Source organism: Dasypus novemcinctus, chromosome 21 (genome assembly GCF_030445035.2).
Source record: "Dasypus novemcinctus isolate mDasNov1 chromosome 21, mDasNov1.1.hap2, whole genome shotgun sequence".
In the NCBI taxonomy this organism is placed as follows: domain Eukaryota; kingdom Metazoa; phylum Chordata; class Mammalia; order Cingulata; family Dasypodidae; genus Dasypus; species Dasypus novemcinctus.
This window is the reverse complement of record NC_080693.1, coordinates 30,258,446-30,271,437: the sequence shown is the minus strand read 5'-3', so window position 1 is coordinate 30,271,437 and position 12,992 is coordinate 30,258,446. Positions and strand designations below refer to the sequence as shown.

General features: G+C 38.4%; 1 pseudogene; it reads right to left on the bottom strand.

The window, feature by feature from the left end:
* Positions 1-2,138: 2,138 nt before the first annotated feature.
* LOC101417742 (olfactory receptor 1A1-like) lies at positions 2,139-12,365 on the bottom strand (annotated as a pseudogene).
* Between the last annotated feature and the right edge of the window lie 627 nt (positions 12,366-12,992).

The window sequence follows — 12,992 nt, the reverse complement described above, 5'->3', positions numbered from 1 at the left end:
TTTTTCCTTTTTTTTTTTTTTTTAATGAGGTGATCCCAGGGATTGAACCCGGGTCATCCATATGGTAAATGGGAGCTCAATTGCTTGAGCCAAAGCCACTTCCCTGTATTCATTATTTAGGTATAATTTTGCAGGATTAATTTATTTGTTTGCCACAAATTTACTGAGTAACTATTGTGTGCACACACTGTGCTGGGTGTACAGCACTGAATTAAACAGACCCCAAATTTCACATTCTCATGAGGACAGACAGACAATAGGTAGATTTACGTAACATTTTCTTTGGCCAACACTGACATACCATAACTAAAATAACTTCCTTCTTTCCATCATTTGGCCATATATCCATAAGATCCAGATGCATTTGTAATCAAATTCTTGTTGATTAAATTGTTCTTATCCTTGTTGTTTTAGGGTCTCAAAAAGCATTAAAAAGTAAACATAGTCATCTTTCAACATCCATGGAAATACATTTGGCAGTGTTCATTATGTATAGAAAATAATTCTATATTTGACTTGTAATTAAAAATAATGCATATTGGCAAAACTTGTATACTGTTCTAAGATTCACTCAATTAAACTCTTAATCATTATTTTGTTTGGAAGGAAGAGATTTATGAACAATCAGTTATATATTATAAATATTTTAAAAAACATTTATAATTTCCATTGAATAAAATCAGATCATTGGTGGTAGAATCCTTTAGGAGGTGTTTTTTGATCTGCTGGATTAACTGTCTGTGTTTGGGAACTATTATGTACATAATCAGGGCTAGTCACCAGAATAAAGCCATCTCCCTTGAGCCATGTTGGAGAAATATGCACACATAATTTTCAATAAAGCTCTTTTCCTTCCTTTATTATTTGGTATGCAAATTTTATGGCAACTCAGCTTTGTTTCACATTATAATTAATGCAGAACATGCCATTTCTTTATTACTTTATATTGCAACCAGCCTATTGGTGTGTGTTATTCTAGTAAGATTTTAGAGAGAGCCTTATGATGCTTAGAGATAGCCAAGTTTAGTCAACTGTGCAATAAGAACAAAAATATCTCCTAAAATCAGTTCCTTTATAAATTTCAGTGGATAGGTAAATAATGTCAAGTGTAATTATATCTGATCACTATCAGATAACATTTCATAGCCTATTTTCATTCATTCACCCTATTTTCAACCAATAACAAATAGATGAACTTTATATCACCAGTCCTGTGAGAGTAATAGAAATTCATTAAGACAGCTCCTGTCCTCAAAGTCTTAAGAGCAAAGAAGCAGTGATCAAACTTACAATGTGGTGGGTTGAAGCTGTATGTTTTCCAGAAATACATGGTCTTCAATTTAATCCATGAAGTGGGAATGGACCCCTTATAAGTAGGACCTTTTCATGAAGCTATTTTGGTTAAAGTGTGACCCACATCAATCAGCATAGGTCTTATTCCTATTACTGGAGTCATTCATAAATGGAGTGAATTTAGACAATGAGAGAGAAAGTCACATACTGAACAGCTAGAAGCTGAAATCAACAGAAACTGGAGGAGAAGAGAGAGGTTGGGAGATGCTACCGTGTGCCTTGCCATGTGACAAGCTAAGGACCAAGGCTAACTGTCAGCCAGCCCAATATCAAACAGTCAGGTGGAAAAAGCATCGCCTTGATGATACTTTGATTTGGATATTTGTTCACCCTAAAACCATATGTTAATAAACACCCATTATTTAAGCAGATCTATTTTATGGTATTTACTTAAGCAGTCTAAGAAACTAAGACAAATGGTGAAATCAACATTCAAATTGTGATTTACATCCTTTAAAGCGAGACCTGATGTGATCCTATATTAACGTGAGAGAGGAAGGCAGATATTTTTGTCATGATAAGGAAGACAAACTCTACTCTGCTAGCACAGCTGGGACATGAACCCAATGTTCTTGTGCTGCCTTTCTGCCAAAGGAGCAATAATGCATACAAAGTGGTCATTTCAGTAAGATTGAGGTCTCATCAAACTGATACAGGATTTCTCAGAAGTGGTATTTTCCGAATGGAAAAATGAAAGCTGGTTTCTTGAAGTGAGATGATTTTGGGGCTGGATGCTCAAGTGCATCTTAACTGTGGACTGCAATGTCTAATCCATGACCTTACCTTCACTGTGAGGACATTCTCTTGCTGAAGAGCTTCCCCAGGGCAGCCTTCATGTCCCGGTTTCTCAGACTATAATGAAAGGATTTAGCATTGGGGTCACTGCCACATACATCACAGTTATCACTGTATCCTTCAGGCTGTAACTGGTTAGAGGGCAGAAATGCCTGCCCATCACAGTCCTTCAATACAAAGAAACAACACTGAGGTGGGACCACACGTGAAGAAGGCTTTGAGCATGCCCTTGGTGGATGGAACTCTTAAGACAGTGTTGAACACCTGAACTTAGGAGATGATGATGCATATTAATTGCATGGAGAAAACACTGACCCTTGTATACATCATCTACACCTAAAAGTGGATGTCAGAGCAAGGCAACTTGAGCAAAGTGCTAATGTCACAGTAAAAATTGGACGCTTACTTGTTAGAGAAAGACAGACTGGCTGTGAACAGAGTGTGGGGGAGAAAACTGTAGATTCCAATTACCCTATCCAAGAACAAGCAGGAAAAAAATCATATTTGTTGGGTAATTAAAAGGGCGGCTGCTGGCCACAGCATGATCATACACCATCACAGCTCAGATATAGCTGTCAGTGTTAGCCAAGGCAAGCATGAAATACATCTGTATTATGCATCCCCTAAAGGAGATGACCGTGCTCCCCAGGAGATGGTTTGCAAGCATCTCAGGGATGGTTACAGATGAGGAAAAGATGTCAACAAAGGAGAGGCTGGCAAGGAAAAAGTACATGCGGTTGTGAAGGTAAACATTGGAGTGAATGATGAGCAGGTTTCTAATGAATGTGATGAGGTAGATGAACAGAAAGAGGAGAAAGAAGGAATCTTCCTGTTCCTGCTGACTGCTAACTCCCAGGAACATGAAATAGAGGGTAGAGGACTGATTTTCCTTCTTCCTGGCTTCCTCAGCTTTAAAATGGAGGGAAATACAGAATTATTAGTGAAATTACTCTGTAATTTTTTGGCTCTAGTGATCAACTTTCTCTCTCCCCGCATTTACTAAATCCTGACAGAGACATTATATGTGGAATAAATCCCTGCTGGTCAGTGGGACTAACTGTCAGTCATAAGACATGCAAGTGTAGAAGTGAACATTCTGTACATCAAAGGTGGCCATTATCTGCTTCCCCAGTATCACTACCCAAACATCTAGGTTTTAAACCTCCAAGAAATAATTAACTTTCCGTGTTCCATGTGCTAGACACTTTGTTAGGCTCATGGACAAATCCTATTTACTCATCCACTTATTCAACCTATTAAAACATAATCTCAACTCTCAAATACCTTAAAATTTGGTGGAGGAGCCAGAATCACACACTAATCATTATATATTTTCATGGCAAGGAAAGGACAGCATTGGGATTCTATGTCCAAACACTCCTGTGCAAAGGATCTGTCAGTATCAGGAACAACCTAGACCATTAGATATTGTTCCACTGACCACACTCAGATTGTATTAGAACCCAGGAGGTAACAGGTGCCTACACTGGCAGTGGGAGGTTGTAATTCACAAGGACTGTTGGATTTATTTAGTTCTCTGTAAAACCAGAACAGTGAATGTCCTCCCCATGTGTCCCATTTTCAAAACAGACTTTCATTGTCTCCTTCGATAGCCTTTGTTTCTTTTCCAAAACCTAATAATAATAATAATAATAATAATAATGCTTTTCTCTGTATTCTGTTCATTTCTCTTTCATTGTTTCTTTTGGTGACTCATCTTATGCCATAGTGGCTTTAATTACTGCTTTGCCAATGAATCTCAGGCCTATGTCTTTAGGCTTGATCTGTTTTTCCCATATTTCCATGTTTGTCACTCTGTCAATATGTCTCATGAAACCCCTTACTTCGAAAATTCAACCCAAACAAGTTATTTTTGAGGAAGAAACCCACATCTCCCTTATTTTTACTATCTCCAGAAAAATTAGCGTAGAATATTGTTCATTGTATGTACCACAGCATTTTTAAAAATTAATTAATTTTTATTAGAGAAGCTTTAGATTTATAGAATAATCATGCAGAAATAAAGTGTACAGAGAAGTTATCACTCATTCTTTCTTGAGTTGAATCCTCATGTATTCCGTGGTTTTCCCACATGTGGTAGGTTCACAGGCCAGGCACGTACTCAGCATATTCATCACTTCTACATCAGAACTTGTGGCTCTTCGTTTAAAAGAAATCTTAAATAACACAGCATTTCTATAGACTATCTCACTGTCTTTGCTTAGACAATGATAGGTTTCTATGGAAAATATTGTATTGTTCCCTTAATTGTTTGACTACACATTTCCTCATCCAAATGCAGGTTGTTCTCTTCTTCCTGGACACTCAACTATGATACATTTCCTGGGAACCCTTACAATGAGGTGTGGTCATGTAACCAAGTCTACTTAAAGCATTGCTATGCTCCAGTTCTTGGCTTCCACCATATTTTCTTTCTGTTTCTGCTAGCTGGATGCAAATGGCAAGGGGACACATGATGGAATGAGTCTGTGTGACTCTTTTTACATATCTTGTAGTTCCACCTACTACCAAGATCCCCCACTTGGGGTTTTTACAAAGGAGAAGAACTAACCTTTTTATTTTATTATTTCTTTATTTTTCTAATATTTAGAACCAAATACTCTCCCTTCCATATTTTTGCCATACAAAAATTGGATAGGAAAGGTCAAATAAAAAAATTCACACAAAATATGGTTGTTTGCAAACAATAACAACAACAAGAAGATGATGATAGACAATGACCATCCCAAGGAACAGAAAGAGTTTGTAACTGCAAGGAAGATAGTCCCATTCATCTGCCCATGGGATCTAAGCCCCTCTCAATTAGAGGCAGAGTGGGCACTACCATCCTAGAAGCCTCAGGATCAGGAAATGAATGATGGACTAGAGTAAACTTACTGTTATTCTAGTATAGAGTTACTGTGATTCTAGCAATGGAAGAACTTTTATCATTGATGTGGAGGCAGTGGCCACTGGAGGTTCTGAGGGGAGGGAGAGGGAAAAACAGTTGTAATATGGAGACATTTTTGGGACTTGGGAATTGTTCTGAATGACATTGCAATGACAGACACAAGCCATTATATATCTTGTCATAACTTACAAAACTGTGCAGGAGAGAGTGTAAACTGCAATGTAAACTACAATCCATTCTTAGTGGCAATGCTCCAAAATGTATCCATCAATTGTAACAAATGTACCACACTAATGAAGGATGTGATTAATGTGGGAAATGTGGAAAGGGTAGGGAGTGGAGCATATGGGAATCCCCTATGTTTTTTATGTAACATTTATATAATCTAAGTCTCTTTTTTAAAAAATAAACAGTATATTAAAAATCATTATTGCCCCCATATTAAGAACAATATGTAGAAAATATTATTTAAGGAAAGATCCTCATTTACAAGAACAATGGAAATTTTAAGGCATCTAAAATAATTTTAATAAAAGAGATGAAGCACTGTGTCAAATAGTTACAAGATTTTACCAAAGGTTAAAAGAAAATGGCTATACAAATGGGAGATATGCAATGTTAATGGATAGAAAGACCAAATGTGGTAAAAATGTCAGTTCTTCTCCATTTTATCTGTAAATTTGATGCAATCCCAATTTAGGTACCACTGTTCTTTTAAACCTGGGACTTAACAAACTGATCCTAAAATTCATGTAGGAGAAGAATAGAGAACCAAGAAGAGCAAAGACAATTTGGGGAAAAAGAATCAAAGGTGGGGAAAATTGCCTCTCAGGAATTACCAGGGCTTTAGCTGTGATAATTCAAATAGTGGAGGAGGAATGAGTGCAGGGAATGACAAATGACTCATGTAACAAACTAGAGAGCTCAACTCAGACTAAGCGTATATTACAAGTTAGTACAGTATATGGCATGGGTTGGTTTTATAATATTAATAGATGACTATTTAGGAAATTGTGCTGGAACAATTAGTTACCCATAAGAAACATATACAGAACACAATTTCTAAAGGATTACTTGTGAAAAGAAAAATTTCAAAAATTTTTGAGGAAAACAGGTTTATGGCATCAAAACAGGAGTTGACTTCTTAACCCTGACACAAATGTACAAACCTTAAGAGAAATTATTATAAATTTTGACTACGTAAAAAACATTAGTATGAAAATGACATTTGCAATACATACAACCATTAAAGGAGTATATTCAGAATGTGTAAAAGTCTTACACAATGATAAGAAAAAAGCCAAAAACCCAGTAGGAAATAACGAGCAAATACTTGAACAGACAAGTGACAGAAGAAGAAATGGTTATGGCCAATAAACTAAATAAGAGATGTTCAACCTCTTTAGAAAAGAGAGATATGCAAAATAAACAAACTCAATTTAACATCCTTTATCTCATAACAAGTGTAAAAGTCAGAGAATTTCCAGTGTTAGGAAGTAAGTGGAAAAATGAAAAATAACACTACCTACTGATGTGACTCTAAATTAATATAGCCACTTTGAAAATAATTAGGCAATCTCTCATTAGGTGGAAAATTCATATATCTCTGACCAGGCAATTTCACTTTTAGATGAGAACCTAGAGAAACTAGCACCTGTGGATAGGAAGATTTTCACAAGGATGTGTACTGTCATCTAAAATTCTTACAAATCATCTAACAAACGAGGAATGGATCAATAAATTGGGTAATTTTCTTATTAATGAATTCTGGGAAGGATTAAAATGAATGAATTCACATGGATAAATAAAAAAAATCATGGGAATAAAGCAAGTTGCTGGAAGAAAAATACTTTATTACATAATACATTTAAATGTTATTTTAAAAAATAATGCATACATATGTACTAAAAATATAAATCTTCAACAGGAGTGAGTATACTACCAACTTCAGGAGAGCAGTTATCTCTGGGTTGAGAGGGGATAAATAAGATTTGGTTTGGGGAAGCAGACTTGGCCCAGTGGATAGGACGTCTGCCTACCACATGGGAGGTCCGCAGTTCAAACTCAGGGCCTCCTTGACCCGTGTGGAGCTGGCCCATGCACAGTGCTGAAGTGCACAAGGAGTGCCCTGCCATGCAGGGGTGCCCCCTGGTAGGGGAGCCCATGCGCAAGGAGTGTATCCCATAAGGAGAGCCGCCCAGCCCGAAAGAAAGTGCAGCCTGCCCAAGAACGGCGCCACACACACGGAGAGCTGACGCAGCAAGATGATGCAACAAAAAGAAACACATATTCCCGTTCTGCTGACAACAACAGAAGCAGACAAAAAGAACAACATGCAGCAAAATGGACAGAGAGAACAAACAACTGGGGTGGGGGTGGGGTGGAAGGGGAGAGAAATAAATAAAATTAAAAAATCTTTAAAAAAAAGATTTGGTTTGGAAAAAAAGGGGTTTAATTTGTATCTTTAGTGCTTATTTTTTTAAAAATGTATGGGGCGAATAAGAAAAAATGTTACGTATATTAAATCTAGATGATGAGTTATTACGTTATTTTCTGTCCTTCTGATATTTTAACAATATTGTAAAAACAAACTTAACAAAGATTGCACAGGGTTGGGTGATAACTGAGCAGCTTGTGGCCATGGAGCTGAGTGACTCAATCATGTCACTCAGAGGAAAGAGAGGGAGGGGCTTGTAAACAGGCAGAATAAGTGCGAGTTTATTTACACTGGGAAGAAGGATCCAGGGGCCACTGTATCACGCTAAGAGAGAAGGATGCAATGGAAGAAAGTCAGACTAGAGGAAACAAATAGTAAGTGGGTGTTGTAAGTGAAAATGCTGTCATAAAGGCTCATTTCTCCAATGTCCATAATCCTTATCAGGTGAGTCTGTGCTGAGCTCAGGTGAGGTAAAAAATGCTCTGGTCCTTGGCCCTCAATCCTTTTCCACAAACTGGGGTTTCATAGTCAGCACGACTAGCACCAATTAGTACTACTTTTGGGGGTATATATGCTGGATAAAGGGCCAGTAGTTGGCCTGAAGACCTGATCCCTGGTCTTCTCTTGATGTGCGGGAATCAGGACTGGGATGATTGGCAATATTGAGGTCTGATATTCCCAACCATGCAGAAGAATGGACGGGCCGGGCTGCAGCGCTGCAGCAGTGCTGGACGAGTGATCTAGATCCTCCTCAAGGAAGCAGGGGTGTCAGTGCAAAGAGCTATCTGGAAATATGCACCAGGTTGTAAAGTCTCCCAAAATACAAGACCCCCAGGTCTTCCTTCAGGCCAAGTCACAATAATGGTTGGTGCTCATTTTCACACTCCTCCAGCCATGCCCTCAGGGACCCCAGTGCCTGTCAAGAGCAATCATTTCCAGAGCAAGGGAGAGTTTCCAGGAGACTGTGTCCCCAGGGTCTATACACTGGGGTGGTCTTTCTAGTGTATTTGTTGGAATGTTGGCCCCTCTCTTCTGTTGTTCAGCAGAAATCTGGAACATCTCTTTTGGAGCTACAAGGAATAGGCTATGTTGGGCTCCTGACCCTCTTTCCCATCCATGTTGTAAACTGTGGCTGAGAAAAAAAATTTTTAAACATCTTTTTGTATATAAACATGTGCTTTTTAATATATTGTAGCAGTTTGATATTACTGATGAATTACAAAAGAAATATTGGATTATGTTTATAATCTGGTCTATACCTGGGTGTGATTAAATTATGATTAGGGCTTTGATTGAGCCATGTCAGTGGGGTGTTGAGTCCCCACCCATTGGTGGGTAGGGACGCAAAGATAAAAGACATGGCAAAAGAAGAGCATTGGAGTTTTGATATTGGAGTCTTGAGATGAGCCCCAGGAAGTAAGCACACAGAGGAGCTTGGTTGTGAGGAAAGAGAGAAGCGCTGGGAAGACAAATAAGCTGTTCACCTAATAGTTTACAGCTGACCTTGTGTTGATAACAGCACAGCAAAGCCCAGAGAGAGGCAAGCCCCAGGAAGAGAGGAACCCAGGAAGCCCAAACCCTTATAGACTTTGGCAGCTATCTTACTCCAACACGTGGCAATAAACTTTGGTAAGGGAGGTAACTTGTGCTTTATGGCCTGGTAACTGTAAGCTTCTACCCCAAATAAATAACTTTTATAAAAACCAGTTGATTTCTAGTATTTTGCATCAGCACCCCTTTGGCTGACTAATACATACTTCTCTCTATATAGAGAAGTTGTGAGCCTATAAAGCAATCATGCATAACGTGCAGAATTCCCATACATCACACCTCCACCAACACCTTACGTTGTTGTGGAACATTTGTTACAGATTATGAAAGGATGTGATCAGACTATTTCCACTAACCATAGTCCATAGGGTATGAAAATAATTTTCATTTCATTTTTACTCTAAGATGTGATCTCAGGAGGGTTAGGGTAGGAGTTAAACTTTCTTTAATTTAGAATGCTCATAGTAGGTCTCCTGAATTTTTAGATTCTTAGAGATAGAAAGGCTCTAGATATTATGTGGTCCACTTCTCATAGAGGACCATGGTGAAGACTGAGCTCTGATTGGATTTGAATCATACTCTGATACTTAGCAATTGGATCATTATTTTACTTATGCTCTTGTTAAACTGGAAGAAGACAACAACAACAATAATAAAATCATCATGAATCTGCTATGAAGAACAAAGCAATACTATCAGAAAGTTCTTAAACCAGAGCATTATGTCACTAGTAAATGTTATTTGTTATTTCACTTCCTTCTACACTGGTCCTTTAATTGTTGGGAGAGTCTTCAAAATCTTCTATGAGCCTATGATATGAGCAGATGATAGAGCTTTTGTTAGGTGCATTTTCCTCTTGATAAATTCCAGGTGAGGCCCATGGCCCTGTTGCTACCTGCCCTGTGTTCAGATTAGAGTCTGGGTCCCAGGACAGCCCAATCCAGATACAGAAAAAAGTGAACAGTGCATGAAAGATGTTTTCTTCCTAGTAGTCAGATTTTGTTCTACTCAGACTTTTTTACTACTTCATGCTTTATTAATTGCATACAATTAGGTGTACGGAATTATGTTTGGATATAGAAAAGAATTATGCCTAAAATGATGCTTTACCTCTCAAAAATTTGCAAGTATATTCTGTGGGCAGTGAGTTCAATGATCATTAACTCATGAAAGGAATCTCTGCGCCCCCTCTCCAAAAGTGATAAACTCTGAATGGCAATAGAAGGTAATTTTAATAATCTTTTGGCAAATTCCTTTTTATTTAAGGATGTATTAAAAAAGAAATTATTTGTGAAATGTATTTCCAGAAAATTTTAAAGAAGTATCTTTCTTATGTTCTTAATACATTAAAATAAGAGGCACCAAACTTAAAGACAAATTTAGAAAAAAAATGAAATCATGCTGGAAACAGTGGATAGAAATAAATAAATAGCAGAAAAATATTTAAATTTGCATTTAAGGTAGAAGTGCGTTTTCAGAAAATAAATTATTAATGTTGAGGACGGACTTCAGAAATCCTTCAAGAAGGAAGGTTCAAAGGATGGAATTAAAAACAGTAAAGCAAAGGCAAATGATAGAGAGAATATGCAGATCTAATTTAAGTATAAGTAGTAGTTCCACAGAAAGAAGCCAGAATAGAAATAAAGCAAAAATTTTAAAGTAATGTTATAGAGCAGGGGTTCTTAATCTGGGTTTCAGGGAGTCTGTAAGCTTGAAGTGAAAAAAATCCACTTATTACCTTTATTTTCTCTGACCTCTAACTGAAATCTAGCATTTCTTTCACTTATTAATGCATGCAATAAATTACAGTAGTATTCATTTCATGTCATATTACAGTTATTGCATATCTCAAAAAATCACTTACACTCATCCATACTTTGAAATTATGGTATTGTTAAATCTGACTCTAGTTGAGTGTCATAAAACTATCTGCTACCTCATTCTGAGAAAGGTCCATGGTTTTCACCTGACTGTCAAAGGGGTCAGTGGAACAAAAAAGGTTAAGAACACCTGTTATAGAGAATCAAAAACCCAAGATCCAACAAGAAGCAGGGAACAAAACAATTGGTTCATAATTGTTGTGTAATGAAGAGGGCAGCTGGTGAGATTGCAAAATGAAGTCTTAACCATGCTCTGGAGAATATTAATGAAAATATTCCAAGGTGTTTCCTAGTGATATTTGTTGTTTTAATGATAGGAATAACATTTTTTAAGAATAAAAATTTGAATGCTAGAGAATAAAAGATTACATAAAGAGAAAGAAAAGTTCACATTGGTTTCAATAATTCTCCCTAAAAAACACCAAATGTCAGAAAACCCTGAAGACTTATCAGAGTTTTAACAGGTAAATTTCTCAACTCAAAATTCTATCCCAAACTAGAATATTAATGTTGTAAATACACTTACAAAATTAAATGAAAAACCTGAAAATATTTTTTAAAATAAAATTTTATTAAAACAAATATAAATTTTTTCTAATATTGGAATAAGTTAGATTCAACCAAATTGTTGCACGTCTCTGAAGGTCATTCAGAAAAAGGGATTTCTCTATTAGCTAGAGTGATTGACCCCAATTACCAAGGGAAAATTGCTGTTCTATGTGGCACAGAGGACTATGTCTAGATATCCAGGGATTCTCTGGGGGTGACTCTTGGGTTTTCCATGTCCAATATCAAAGATTAATTGCTACTTCCACATCCAAAATTTTTAAAATGTCAATACCACTTGGGGCCACTTTGCTCTAGTATCATCGTCTTTTCCCAATTATCTCCATTCTTAGTGGAACCAACTTCTTCCTGCAGTTAATAATCTCTGGGTTACCTCAGCATCTGCCTTCTTCCTCTTTCAGTCTTTCAGTTCCTGTGCACACAATTACCTGAATTAAGTCTTCTTTGTTTAAAAATACTTGGTGGGATGGATCCAAGATGGCATCTGAGTAAGGAGCTCCTGGAGTCAGCTCCTGAAACAGGGCAGCTGGTGGTCACCCAGAGCTACCTAAAGCACCTTTTGGAGGACTCAGGAGACCAGAAGAGTATCCTGCAACATCCTTGACAATGTGGAAGGAGGAGACTGCCCATATGCACAGAGGAATCATGAGTAGAGCACTACATGCTGCGGAGGTCAGTGCCCATGGTGTGCAAGGGCCTCAGGAGCTATTGAGTGGTTGTAGTTGAAGTTCCATCTCCCCCAATGAGGAGGAAAACAAGATGTGGCACTGACTCCAGCTACTGATTTGTGGATTTGGCAGGCTCAAGTAGAACCCTAGGAACAACTAAACTTTGAGCCTCTCCAGGTCAGAGGGAAACCGGTGGCCGCCATTCTGACACTGCCCCAGGCAGGAAGGAAAGCGGTGCTGACTGAAAAATCATAGTACTTGTAAGGACTGGCTTCTTTCCACCCAGGTTGGATTGCAGGTCTAGACTAAATACCAGTCCCACCTCCGGTAGGGAGGAAGCTGGGGGGACCTGTATCACTTCTCTGGGAAGCTGCAAGCCATGCTGCAGAGGCTGGTGGTACCCATCCTACTCTAGGGTGCAGGCTGCCTCAGGAGCTATTCTGTGAATGGAGTTAAAAGCTCCATTTCCCATAGACGGTGGAGGAAGAGACAGATGTCCACTGACCTCAGCTACTGATTAGACAACTTGGCTGGCTAAAGTATAATCCTAGAGCTAGCTAGGGTCTGAGCCTGTCCAAGTGGGAAAGAGTCCAGTAGCTGCCATCTTGACTCTGCCCCCCGGCATGAGGGGTAGCCTGGCTGACTGAAATCCAGTGAAATTAGGGACAGGCTTCTTTCCACCAAGATCAGACTGCAGCCCTAGCCTAGACTCCAGCCCCACCTCCAGCAGAAAGGTAGCTGGCAGGACCCGTCCCAGGCTCTCCAAGCAACTGCAAGTGCTCTCTGCTGGCAGAGGCTGAATAATCAGACACCTGGGGCTGCATCCCCAC